We start from the raw sequence: 14,208 nt of genomic DNA, 5'->3' as shown, positions 1-14,208 counted from the left end.
ACCCTTGTCATTTATATCTGCCCTGTGCACTTCTAATGGCCCAATTAAAGGAGGGAAACGCTTGTTTTCGTAAGGTGTGTCATAAATTGATTATCTCACCATGTGCAGACACCCCAATGCTCAAAGATTATTGGTGTTAAGCAAAATCAGAGCATTTCTTCACACTGCTGAGGACTCTCAGGCTCAAATGACTAAAGTGATCATTTTCACACTTGTTTAGCTTTTAAAGTGCTCATGCACAATACAATAAAAAGCACGAAACCGGGGGGTGGGGGGGGGTTTCTAGGGCTGGGTTATGGAGAGTATGCAGCTGTTCTTTTTAATAAGGCCACGCATGTATTCATGGTAGTCATTTCTCTGATGACGTTCCTGTTCACACGTGCCCATACAGGCCTGCCTGAGCTTTAATATCATTTAAAGAGATTAGCAGATGTGTCTCTCACTGTCGTCTAATGACGAGACGGCCGACCCCGGCCCTCTAGTGATGAGCCAGGCTGTGTGGTGCACCCCCAACAAAAAGTGCAATGGCTAGAAAGAGAGAGAGAGAGAGAGAGAGAGAGAGAGAGAGAGAGAGACAGACAGAGAGAGAGAGAGAGAGAGAGAGAGAAAGAGAAGGGGGAGGGTGGAGGGATAGGAAGAAAGTGAGAGACAGAGGGACGAAAGGAGGGAGGGAAATTGAGAGAGGGGTTAAAGGAAGAAGAGAGTGAGAGAGAGAGAGAGAGAGAGAGAGAGAGAGAGAGAGAGAGCTGGGAGTGGGGGATATGGGATAGCCAAAGGGGTCACATGTGTGGACCATGGGAAAGGTCATGTCTAATCCCACCCTGTTCTGCCCTGCCTGCACCACAGGCTCTGACAGCTGAGCGGCAAAAGGGTCCGTGGCTCTCTGACTGACAGCTTTTCTAATTGCATCCACTCATTCATGACAATTTGATTAAAATATTACGGCAAAGTCTCGCCCCCTGTTTGTTCCATTGCTCCAAATCTAATTTTGATTTAAAAAAGAGAGATTACCTTCACAAGCATGACTGAGGATGCTATTAACTTCTACTTAATCTTTATTACCGCTCTAGTTTTAACATATGTATAGCTTTCGTTTCGCTCCCATTGTTTTTCCTCATGTTTTCACCAATGAAATGTTAACCGAGATATGGCATAAAAAGAGCATGAAAGAATAAACAACAGTTATAATAAATATACACTTCTTCTATGGTTCATATACATTTTTCTAGGGTTTGGTTTCCTTTTGTTGCTCTCCAGAGGGAACATGTCATTATGGATCCAAGATGTATGCTTGACATTAGCATATCAGGATTATGATCATACTGAGTCATAATATTGTCTGGGGACATGCGGCAAGAGCGACATTAACTGAGGTGTAACTAAAATATGAGCACCTGAATGAGGTTTTATCTAGAAAATCTGAATAACCAAATGAGAAGTAATAATTAAAGAAAAGAAACTGAAAAAAAATTCGTAATCCATGTCATCCACATCAAAAGTAATTAGGTTTATATAGATGTGATGTAGTAATAATGAAATATATCATAGGCACCCTGAAGCATCAAAGCCTGCGAGATCGTTCATTCGACATTTCAAAGCTTTGCTTCGACCCCAAGCGTTATCTGACGGAACATCAAATGAAATATGGCACAAATATGGTCTTTTTTTGGAGTTCCTACAGTGATCTCAGTAAATCCAAGATCGCTTGTCCTTGTTTTAGGTCATCAATTCAATTAGTTCATCCACCTCTAAGACCACAATAAATCCGAGCGATTCAACCTCTTCCTCCGGCTGGAACACCTCCCACTGCTGCGCCTGTGACCCTCCTGGCTCCAGGCCTTCACCAGAACGAAAAATAAATCCATTGTAATATGATAGCAGTGAGCAGAGGTGTGGTGGTGGTGGTGGGGGAGGCTCACAGCTCAGAGGATTTGAAAAAAAAAATACATGTATCATTCACCTGATTTGAATTGTAGCTCCTTTTTTTTGAACCCCTGCCAATTCATTTTGTACATTAAAAATTGGTCAGGGTTGATAAGATTCCATTTTCACGGTTGGCAATGCGGAACTGGCGAAAGAATACAATTACAGACCCCAGAGTAAACTCTCCGAATGTCAACTTGATGTAAATGATCAAGAGTAGGAGTACAAAAGAACAGGCTTCAACTTCAACATCTCCCCCGTTCACCCCCCTCCCCCCCGAGCGCTCTCTCTCTCTCTCTCTCTCTCTCTCTCTCTCTCTCTCTCTCTCTCCTCCTTTGAGGAACCCTTTCACCTCAAGTAAGCCTGCTCGCAGCAGTCCGTTATGTAAACTGAAACTCTGCTTCTGTCTACAGTGGCGAGGTGGTTATCAGACTCCGCGGTTTTCAACTGGGCTCGACGTCGCAGTAAATGCCCCTGCCAAACCAACCGATACTCCCCGTGTTTCAGTGACTTTAGCACCAACACTTTCCTTGACGCGCGAGGATCTTGGCATAAATTATGAGCACCATCGGATTGTTTTGTGAGCAGATGTTCCACATCTGTCCAGATGTTTTGTAATGCATTTCTACCAAATATCCACACAATGTTAACATGTAGAGGTGAGTGTGACTTGTACAACCGCTACTCTACTCGTCTATATGATCACATCAGTTACTTAGCTGAAGCGTAGGACAATAAAACAGTGTGGATTTACAATGGCTGTCTTTGGTAAGCTTTAATCACTAACAGCTGTGTCAAAGTAATGCATGCTCCCTGTGTGTCTGGCATTTTGGAAGAACAGAGTGCACCGCAAACTGCTGGCATTGTGGGTAATATGCAAATATCCCTGGGCCTGTTAGAACTGGGACATCAGCCCCTTTGGACTCCGCCGTTCTCGTGGAGAGACATGCGCGCTGTTTGTCCCGCCCGACGCCTTGCCCTTAGCCCAGGCAGGACGCGGGCGGCGAGCCCATAATCAGGGTGCCGTGATGGTGCTACATAATCAGGTAATATCCCCCCCACGCTCCGACGTCCGTTGCCCTTGTTACACCAGCATGTCTGATTCTGCACGCGTCTGCTGGCGAACGGACGAGGGCCGCTGAAAGCAGGAAGAGGCAGGTGCGCAGGGACGGCAGCACGGAGAGCCGGGCAAGGCCGGGGCGGGTGGCTAGCGTTACCGGGGGCCACAGGTCGGAATGAACGCATGCAAGAACAGGGGGACGTTGTGTAAAGGTTCCGAGTCGCAGTCATAAGGTTAATGTGGTATTTTGTTCATCGAAACACATTAGAATACTTGTTTTTTTTTTTGTTAGTTTTTTTTTAAGGTGGTATTCTGGATATACAAAAGGACATCCTTAGTATGGCGACCCCGGTTTCACTTTTTTTGTATTGCAATTAGCTATTTACCTTTTGAGAGCTGTCTAATTAACCAGCCCGTGCAATGCGATGTGAGAGCGAAATAGATTTTTGGCTATTTGCATTTAGCAAAGCCATGCGGACACAAACAGCAGGTTGCGGCGGCAAACGGGGTCGAGAATCCTCCTGTGGACGCACTATCAGAGGCACGGAGAAACTAGATTAGAGGGAGTAGATTCGCTATCTGTTTGAGTGCAGTACATGCAGCGGAGAGGGGAGATACACGCGGCGAAAATGGGAATGTGTGGAGGGCGGGGAGACAGCAGGAGCAGCGTGTAAACACCAGCGCCCACTCCAAGGAGCCGCTTTCTCCCCACCGTGGTATCGCTGCATCGCAGCGGCTCAGGCACCCCGTACAGCTGCCTGCTCGGAGTTGAAACGGAAAACGCAGCAATAGGAGATAAATCTTTTTCCCTGATGGGGATGGGATGTGCGTGTTGGTGTTTGGGGAAGGGGGGGGGGGGGGGGGTGGATGAGAGAGAGAGCAAAGTGCCTGCAGTCTGCCCATGCAGAGAGGAGTCGGGGAGCGCTCCGGCCGGCCGACGGTCAACTCCCCGCAAGCGGCCGGATTAGCAACTCCGGGCTCCCAGAGTGCTTTCGACCTACGCTTCACGGATTCAGACAGCAGAAAGTGTCACCTGAAAAACCGTGATCAACTCAAATGGGGTGAGAGGGCTTTGCAGGAAAAATGAATCCTAAACAACCTGGAGGTTGCAAAGTGATGCAGTGCGTGTCTGTCTTTGATGTGTTTTAAATGGGTTAACATTTTTCAAGCATAACACCCTGCTTTCATGATGCTACAGTATATCAGCGTTTTACTCTGTCATGACCTGCCCCTGTCAAGTATGCGGAGGCTAATGGCGAACGCTTTACCTGCCGCGCCGCCTGTTTAGAGGACGCCGGTGCGTCCGCGTGATGTTTGGATCAGCTCAGCGCCTGCACTCAGCCTCCGGCATGGGTGTGGCGTCTGCTCTGGAGTGGCACGGGTGCACGGAGCATTGGGGCGGGCGGCGTGGCAGAAACGGGAGCCGACGCCATTGGCAGAGCAGAAACGAGGTCGGGCGAGGAGCTGGGCCAGCGAGAGCTCTCGCCGCGGCCGTCTCTGGGAGCTGAAGAAACACGCGACGACAGCCATCTGATGTGGGGATCGGGCCGCAGTGCAGCAGGGAGAAGGAAATGGATCGGAAGGGGTTACTTCATTATGCAGCAAATTAGAAAAATTCATAATTTATCATTACACCCAGCCGAAATGCCACCCAACAGAGCCTCACCCTGTGAAAAACATCATGCTGGAAAAAAAAAAAAAGTACTGTCAGAGGCCTGCAGCAGCCAACGGGCAAAATTAATATGCAAATGTATGCAAGAAATTAAAAAGCAGAATTACACAGGCAAATGAGGTAGCTACACTTGAATTGTTAGGATTATGAATAATTACTGCGAATTTCCTGCTCCTAATATAACTTGTTTTTTGATAAACAAAGACTTAATTATCGAGATGCGCTGGAGAATTTCCGCGGCACTCATTAATCTTGCAGAAAAAACAAGTCCCCGGTGGCCGGCGGTAATGAAGAGAGCGTGCCCTGAATCTGCAGAAAGATCAGAAGCACCAGGGTACCAGGGTAGCAGGAACCAAACGACAGTGCCACTGTCCCTCACGCATACCCAAGAGTGTCATAACTTCTTCCGCTAACTATCAAAGGGACTTATTTATGCTGGCAACCGAGCCATAAGTCCAATTTTACGAGTCCTGGAGCGCTTGAGGGATGATGTGTTGACGCGCTTCGGAAAATGCCACTTTCGTCAACCCCCTCCTATCCCCCCACCCCCCAGCATGGGCCCCACTGATAGCAAGCAGTAATGGACCTGAAAGGGCCTGGCAGAGTGCAGGGGCTTGGCACACCCTGGTGCTAACCGACAGGGGGCCGGGGGGCCGCGGTGCCGGGCACCTCGGGGACCCGCGCCTTAGGTCCTGGGAAGGAGCTGGAGTCCAGCGATGCTGGGAGGGGTGGGGGGGGCTTGTGGGGCTCCCGATGGAGCCGGGAGCAGATAAACAAGGACGCATGCTACAGATGGCTTTAATGGGGCCTGCAGGTACCGTTAGTTCTACAGGGAAATCAGTAATCTTCCAACCTTTCCAACCAGCCGGAGACAGACAGGACGTCCACGCTGAGCCTAGAGATGATAAACAATAGCGAGAGAAAGAGCGAGAAAGAGAGGTGGGGCACACACAAAGGCCCACTGCCTTTTGACTCAGAAGGTGTCATCTGATCAGCAATAATAGTCTCAAAAGTGAAACATGAGCTCGAAGAGGTACTGCATTCTTGACTGGGCCCTTTTCCATGCAAAATAACAACTAAAATCGCTGAAAGTGAAGAGAACCAAGATGGGGACTAAAGGCCAAAATTCGTAAAAAAAATATATAAACACTAGCCTGCATATGCCTGCAACTGCTATAACAATGAAATATTGATCAAAGAAGAGCCTTCTCCTAAAACCAACACTTTTATATATATACACACACACACACACACACACACACACGCACACTAATGTGAAATGTTAGAGTTTCATCCACTCTGTACAGGAACAAGTATGTGGTTTGGTTTTGAAAAAGGTTAGCTACAAGAGGTCAATGTGTTTCTACATATAATACAAATACTTTTTTCTCTTTAAAAGTAGAACACTGAGTTTTTTTTTCCCTCAGTTATTATGGTGATATGTTGATGTAAATTTTAGGTCAAGAACACGCACTTTTCTCTTAATTAGACAAGCTGCCAGCTCCTGTCTGTTGCTTCACAAAACAAGACTCTGCGTTCCCCACCGATGTCTGCCTTTAAGTTGACAGGTGGCTTTGATGCTGAGATCAACTCTTCCGGGGAGCAGTAGCCGGGGCTGCTCCCCTCGCCGCTCTCCCGCGCTCTGCGACGTCTGAAGACGGCCTGATCGACACGAAAAGCAAGATGCGTCTTTTAGGAAGCTCCTGCTGGGCCACGAGAATTTCCGCCGCAAAAAGACGAAAAATAAGGCCTTCCGCGGACGTCAGGAAGGCGTTGCCACACGCGGGTGCTACGGAAACGAGTCGAGCCGCACGGATTTCGTATGGGTGAGCGAGCGTGACCTACACTGACGCGGAGGAGAGCAAAGCGGGTTTTGTTATATTTGCTTTTTGGTCCCCTCCCCACATTCGACGCGCCAAGCGGTACCGAGGAGCGCGTTGATATATCCGGAGCAGATCCGGAGCGGCGGACAATAAGCGGTCGTAATCGCCACTTGCTTCATCGCGTGAAAATAATGGCCATCACGCCAGCAAAGGCCCTAACGTATGCTGCGAGGAGAGCAAACAGGTCCCTCTTGTTTTCCCCTCGCCCAGTGCGCGCTACCAGTTTAGTACTCGCAAAGTGGCTGCAAAGTGGCCACAGGAGGTCACGGAGCCTCCGACATCAACAGGGCTACCAAGACCCAATTAAAGGCAGGTGACCCAGAGGAACCGGGTAACCCCCCGCCCCTCCCCGTCCGCCCTCTGCGGGGATTCGTTAAAGAGCAGATGCAGGAGAGGCTGATCTCCGAGGACATCACGGACACGGCGGCAAACGGCCCTCCCTGCGCACACGCAGCCGCACAAACACGACAATTACGGCGACGACAACACAAACAACAGCGAAAGGCCAGGCCAGAGACACAACGAGCGCACGCATTGCAATTAAGTCGGGAGGGAGAAAAACAGCGGCTGCCGCGGTGGAACCCGCCCTGGCCTGGTCGCGACTCCGATGCGGCCGGGTAGGACTCCGTCCGGAGTCTAAATTGAGTGGGAACTTTGCGGTGTCGGTCTAGCTGCTCCTTACCGATCTGCTTTCCTTTAAACAAAGAAACAAAGGAGGGACCCAGGAAGTCCAATTACCCTTAACGCGACAATGTGTTGCGTAACGGCCTAAGCTGCCCAGTCGGGTCGACTGAATCCGGGCTCCCGGACGAGCTGCTCATACCCAGCCTCCTGTTTGTCCATTAATCCCTTGGCACTTGCCAGAAAGGGACTCCCTGGACCCCTGAAGACATGCCTCTGGGTATCTTGCCAATGGTAGTCTATGGCAGTTAATGGGTTTGACCAAGGCTTTGGGACCCACAAGCTGGGGTAATGTAGTTTTAATTGAGGCCCAGCGCTCACCGAAGCAGCAGGTTTTTCAAACACATGGTCCGGGTATGTAGGAGATGCTCATTGAGTTATAACTGGGATTGATGGCGGACACGTTTCCCGCCTGATGGCTGAAGGCTGTGATCCGCAGTCCCGGTGCAGAAATGGCCATCCATCTCTCTGTTTGCTTGGAATCTGAGGCCCGTTGTTGTGTTTTCTTTCAACTTGTTTTATTTTCGTTTCTTTTTGGCAAAGGACTCTGCTGGGTCTGAGCCAGGCTCAGGGCGCCTGGAGAGACGAGCGTGGTTGCTACCGTGGATGTGATTGCGCTGCCATTCGAGGTAGGCGCACACGCACGCGTGTGAAGAGCTGATTAACAGATGTGGGAGATCACACGTGTACGTGTCATCAAGCAGAGCTGTTGATGTTAGCCTGGGGACCGCAGGGACTGGCTTCCGAGCTCTGAAAGTGCGGGTGCACGCGTGCGCTCGCATGTTCACAGCGGGGCCTGACAAAAGTAAAGAGAAAAGCGCTAATTCAGGCTAATTCCTTATTCAACACCAGGGGTTAGCTCGGAAGACACGGGCTTGCTTATGACCACCATAAACCTGCTAAGAAACAGCACTAGAAGATCCAACTATCGAATTGAATAAAAGAAAAGTGGCAAATAGGAAAAGAGCGAATGAAGAAGTGATGCCCCGCAGCAGATAGTCAGGTGTTGGGCGACACTCGCCCCTGATTGGCTGCTGCCAGGTGAACGGGAGAAGACCAGGGAACTCATGGTCTCGTGTGAGACAGCTCCCCTCAGGGCTGTCTACAGGCAAGCTTTGGGACAACGACAATACAGCACCAGTGCCACGCGGATGATCCGACCGCCAGTGATACTACTATCCACAGCCGGCAGCCCATCTAATTGTAAATTTATGCCGCCATTAAAAGTTAACATTTTGCCCGTAACCGTCTCCCTGCCTACCACGGTGAGCACGCAGCCTTGTTTTTCTGTCCTCCACGCAAATTGAAAATGAACGGAAACACAGACCGTGCCATCCTTCACCATTTAACATCAGCACACCTTTTTAAATCCGGTCTTTTTCGCCACATCTCCAACAGCAGCGGGTATGCAGGGGCCCCGTGTTATCGTCTGTACTCATCACAAACACGAGTCAAAATAAACAGCAAGCGATTACAGGTTGGGCCAGGATGTGTGATTACACTTCCTTTTATTCTGTGTGGCAGGAGCATTAAAAAATCAACTTCATTACCAAAACGCAGCGTGCTGCTTTCACGCCGGAGTCTGTGTCCCACTATCTCTAAAATAAAGTGTCACGAGTCACAAATTGTTATGTGCAGGCCTGAAGGCTGATGAATTTATGAGTGAACTACAGCCTGTGCTCTGTGCCGGGGGGGAGGGTGTTGAGGGGCAGGAGGAGACAGGCAGAGCAAGCTGAGGCCACGTTTCCATCCGCAGAGGGCAAATATAACATGCGTTTAACAGTACAACACATATCCTCCGTAGCTCAGTATGAATGTCATATCATTTGAAATGCATATTGATTCTACTAATTAATTCCAAATATTTCACAAGAGTTGAGAGAAACACACACACACACACGCACACACACACACTCACAACCACTGCGTGTAATTAACTTTTCTCTCCTTTAACTCTCCCCATGCCACCGACCCTGTGTCTGGGCTCTGACACTAGGCTGTTGTGTGTAAGTGTGTGTGTGTACCACTGTCCTCTCTCCCATAGGAAGCTCCTGCACTAGCCACTTAATGAAGTCCCACAGAAGGGGGGGGGGGCGGAGGAGACCTGTTTTTTTTTGTTTTTTTTTTTTAAGCTTGCCTTTTGGGCCAAGAACGTAATTGGGGACTGAGTATCCAATTAATGTTGAACGATTGAGGGGGCTCATGTGGAGAGCATAAGGTGACTCTACTAATATTGTTTGGCTGGTGCCTGGTAATGACAGAAAAGAGGCATGAGCCAGGGCTATGGGGAGGAACCTAAGAGGAGGGCCTAAATGGAAGCATCGTTTAGCCCGGTGGCCGGAGGGACCCCTGATACCGAGGGACCCGCGCCGTTTACTGCAAGTGCCCCCCCGTCCGGGCCTGTCCGGCCGGCTGCGCGAAAAAACACATTAGTGTGTTTATGAGCGGGGGAGCCACGGACCGCTCCGAGCCTCCCGCAAACGAGGCTGGACGCCCTTCCAGTACGGCGGCAACTAGGTCACAAACAAATGCGGTGAGGAGAGGCGTCTACGGAGAGGTGAAATCACATTAACGCCACGGGGACGAGGAGTCCCTCAATCCCTTCTTCATTAAAACTAAATAAAAAAAAGCCAGGTCATTTATCTCTTTCCCTCTAAAGCCATAATCACAAATAGGTTCACTCGCCTATTTTTCTTTCACTCAGCGCTGCAGCATAGATCACTGGCAATAAAAGTCTAACCGCGATGATTCACTGTGCTAAATTGGAATGTAAAAGAAATAGGAGGTTAGAGATGTAATTGGAAGAAATATGGTGTGTATTACGTAATAATGCCACCGAGGTTACCATCCATGTGTCTCCTTTGAAGAAAAAAAGACACACACTTCAGAAGAGAAAGCTGCAGGAAACGATGAGGCTCATGAAGTGGCTTGTCAATCAGTCGAGGCCTTATGTTTAGAGAACAACAACCTATGCATAGGACACACACCGACGATTAAATGAACAATGGATGGCATGGTGACTGTTTGGGGAAGCCATGAGAAACAGTGTGTGTGTGTGTGTGTGTGTGTGTGTTGGGGGGGGGGGGGGTGGACAGCAAAAAAACCTTACAGCTGGGCGCTCCGAAAACAAGCAGGCGCTAGATCATTGTGTCTGTAATTAATTGGATTACAATTAGCCAGATTTAACCCTTATTAATGAAGTCCCCGTTAGGATGATGTCACACTCTGTGGGTATGCGCCACTCAGAAAAAGAGGCGGAGCCAGGAGTGTGACAGTGACGGCTCAGCCGTACGTCACAACAAGCTCGCAGTAGGCCGAGTAGAACAGAACGTGAAGCAGATCTGCAGGTTCACATCACACAGAGGAACAGCGCAGGCTTTTAAGTTGTGTGTATTGATGTAGTAGACAGATTGGGGGTGGGGGGGTAGGAAAAGAAAATTACACAAATGGGAAAAAGGGAGATCATAGTGTGAGGGGGAAAAAAAGTATATTAATAAGAACAAAAAAAATAGAGGCAGGGTTCCCTAGGAACACCTTATAATTGCTCAGTTACAAAATGCTTATTCACACATTTACAATTGACTCAGAATACAAACCTAGAGGGCATGGGTTTCCTAATTTTAGTAATACACATAAATGAGTTTATTTTAGACAGAGCCGGAACAGTTACAGCGAGACGTACGAGTACATTTGCTGGCTTATTCAGGAATTGGGTGGTGATTTAAAGCGTGAATTTAAGGCTCCGTGAACACATTACCTACCGAGGGGACAGTAACCAGGATGGCGTCACCAGGGCCAAGGGAGTGAGGGAACATTATTATCATGGCTTCAGCTCTGCAATCCACAGGAGGCCAGAACGCCACATGCAGGCAAACTTATCATTGTAAGCGTTTAAAATGGCTGCCATTACATTCGGTGATGGGACCAGTCGATCAGGCAAACCAATTCTTCATTTTCACACTATGCTGGTGCTGCGTGGCCGTGTGAGGAAGGACATGGACAGCATCTGAAGGGCTTTGTTTGTGCGTTTTCGCTGCACTTTTGTTATTCAACGACTCTGCGCACGTCCTAAAAGCCAGTCAACCCCTTTCACCTGCGGCCCCTTCTGTGGGGCTCATGGTGTGTATAAATGAGTTGCTGCCTGAACCTCAGCCACACAGCATATGTATGAGCACCACTTCTACTGGTGTTCGACCAACCCCGCAAAGATCCTGAGACCGCCAGGACGTCCCACTTGAATGACACCTCTGTTACAACCACTAAGGGAGGGACGGGTGCGGCCCTTTGCACTTGAACTTCAACTTGACCCCCGAGCCCAGATCGGATATCAAAACAGGGTGCCATCTGGCCTCAGGCCTGCCCCAGTGTGGGCTCGGGAGCACGAGGTTAATATCATACAGTTAGGGAGCGGAATAGAGACTGCAATTATCATCAATTCCAGGACAGAAAATCCTATTATTTGATCCTCACTCTGACAGATGGAGGGGCAGCCACATCCTCTCCCATTCCTGAACAAGCCAATCTGGTGGCTGGAACCTCAGCTATGGGGAAGTTACACAATGGTGGGAGAGGGCAGAAGGGCGGCAAGGTTAGCTCTCTTTTTGTACTCGGGGTGCGGTGCGTCGTGAAACCTGAGCTTGGCCTGGTTGCTCCTTCTCCTCCCCACCGCCCGGTCACCACAATGGAAGCTGCGGGGCCGTTTGAAGCCCTCCAACAGCAACCGATAGGGTGGGGCGACAGATGAAGATATCCCATGAGAACTAGTTGTCTTCGGGGCTAAACAGAGCTAACGTGGGATAAGTGCAAATACAAAGGACATGTACAAAACAAGCTAAAATGAAACTAAAATACGAGGCCCATGCTTGAGTGAATGCTCCATAAACACGATGCAACAAGCTTCCAACAAGCTACAGCTTCCATACGCTAAAGGCAATACAAACGTGGGTTTCTCAGGCAGCAGAAGCTTACACTTACCAAGGTTTGTGCACCCCAGAGAGCAGCTTTACAAAGCAAGAACCAGCCCAAGTTCATGTAAACACAGCATCTAAGATACATCAAACGTGCATGTTGCTTTCAAAGAAAGTGGGATGAATTAATAAGGGGCATAAAAGGAAAATATGAGGCTAAATGTGTGAGATAACGTTCATCATCTTTTAAGGTTCTTCATTAAATGCTGTTAATCAGGAGAGAACATTAGAGCTGCCATTATCTCCACATTCAGAGAACAAAGGCAGCCGCACACAAAAACATTCCCTTACCTTCATAAAATTTCCCTGAGGTTGATATATTCAGAAGACTTTCTTGACTGCAAGAGTCAAATGAACTTAACTATGATAATAGATGCATAAACCAATCATTTAAGAGAAATCTTGATTAGAGTGTTTCTAGAGTCCCCAAACACACCGACCATGAACCACTTTCACTTTTGGTGAGTTCACTTGCCGTGAACACTACACAAAAGGATGCATTTGAGAAACCATGTGTTGCCTTTAAGAGTCATTGTCAGAGTGACTATAATGGTGGTGTTCTAGACCTCAAAAAGACAGGTTATGGCAGGAGTCTGTGGGTTGGTGTGTCTAGGGCCCGTGTTGGATAAGAGCTCCTCACCAGACAACCATGCCAGTGGCTTCAGTGTAACTCCAGAGGACTTTTTTTTACAAAAAAAAAACAAACCCAAAACAAAACAGAATTTAAAGTTAGAAGGCCTGGAATTCCCTTACAGAACAGTCAGTGATATGGCTAATCATAAAATCAGGCTCCATGAAATACCAATCACGAGTCCGTCCCTGCTGAGGAGACGGGTGGCGAGAGCCTGTCTCTGCTCTGGAGCACAAGGCACCAGACAAGACCAACAGACCTCTCTGCTCACTGGGCATATCTGCCTCCGAAGCCGCCTAAGTAGCTCCAGACACTGGGCCAGGCAAGAACCATGCTGTCAGAAAAGTGTTAAAAGCTCTCTATCAAAAACATAATTGATTCATGGCTCGCTAAATTGCTTAATAAATGTCCACAAAGCTTTTTTTCCCCTCCCTTTCTTAATGGCGCTCCCAGTATGAAGTCCATTAGACAGTGTGACCTCATTTAAGACCCATCGCTCACCACCGATGCACCCGAGCTGAGCAGTCCCGTTTTGATGTCACAAAGACGATGATCAAGGGGTAACGGGCCGGAACGCAAGTTTGAACATCCTCTTTAGGACCCCTTCAGAGTTCATTAGAACATCTACCAGCACACCATATTAGAAATCTCTGCATGTGCAGGAGATATGTGTCAGTGTCACGTTAATTAAGTCTGCCGCCTCCTCTGTCGCCTCCAGGATGTTGCTGGGGTCATGTTTGGCAGTCATCACTTGTCCAAGAAACAGAGGTTGTCAGGGACGGGAGTGGGCTTTGGTTGGGGGGGTGGGGTGGGGGCTAGAGACTGGCTTGCCAGGGGAAGGATGAGAGAATGGGACGTTGGCCATGGACAGCTCGGAGTAAGAGAAGCTGCCTCACACTGATGAACATGTCTTTTTGATGACCACTAAACCCTCTTTACGCTGCTGCCAAGGGCAAATCGATTCTAAGCCTTTCAATTTGGCTCTTAAACTCAGGTTTAGCACTTTCATACAGTTCTATGCCTGGCTCAGTAGGCATTAGAAGGCAAGGCTCTTTCGCCCTTCCTTAAATTACGCGCACACACACAAACCCTAACAGTTTACAATAAACTCACACAGCACCCTGTGGGAGAACAACCAAAGAAAAAGAATAGACCTTCTTATTTCTGTGGAGTTTCTCCATCGTTTCACCCAAAACAGAAATTAAACGTGTATCTACATTTTATCATGTCTGGTATCGCCTTTGAAAATTGCAGGTAGTGGAGTGTTTAACATTCTCTTGTCAAGCACACCCCTGCTGAGACAATAAATGCCTGTCCAGTTTTGCTCGCAGTGGCAGCAGCAGATTAGAAACAGCAGGAGGATGGTGTAGTGTGAACACAATACCGATAAG

This window comes from Electrophorus electricus, chromosome 10 (genome assembly GCF_041902795.1).
Source record: "Electrophorus electricus isolate QZ-2024a chromosome 10, ASM4190279v1, whole genome shotgun sequence".
NCBI classification, from domain to species: Eukaryota; Metazoa; Chordata; class Actinopteri; order Gymnotiformes; family Gymnotidae; genus Electrophorus; species Electrophorus electricus.
The sequence above is the reverse complement of the archived record's forward strand: the minus strand, read 5'-3'. Positions refer to the sequence as shown.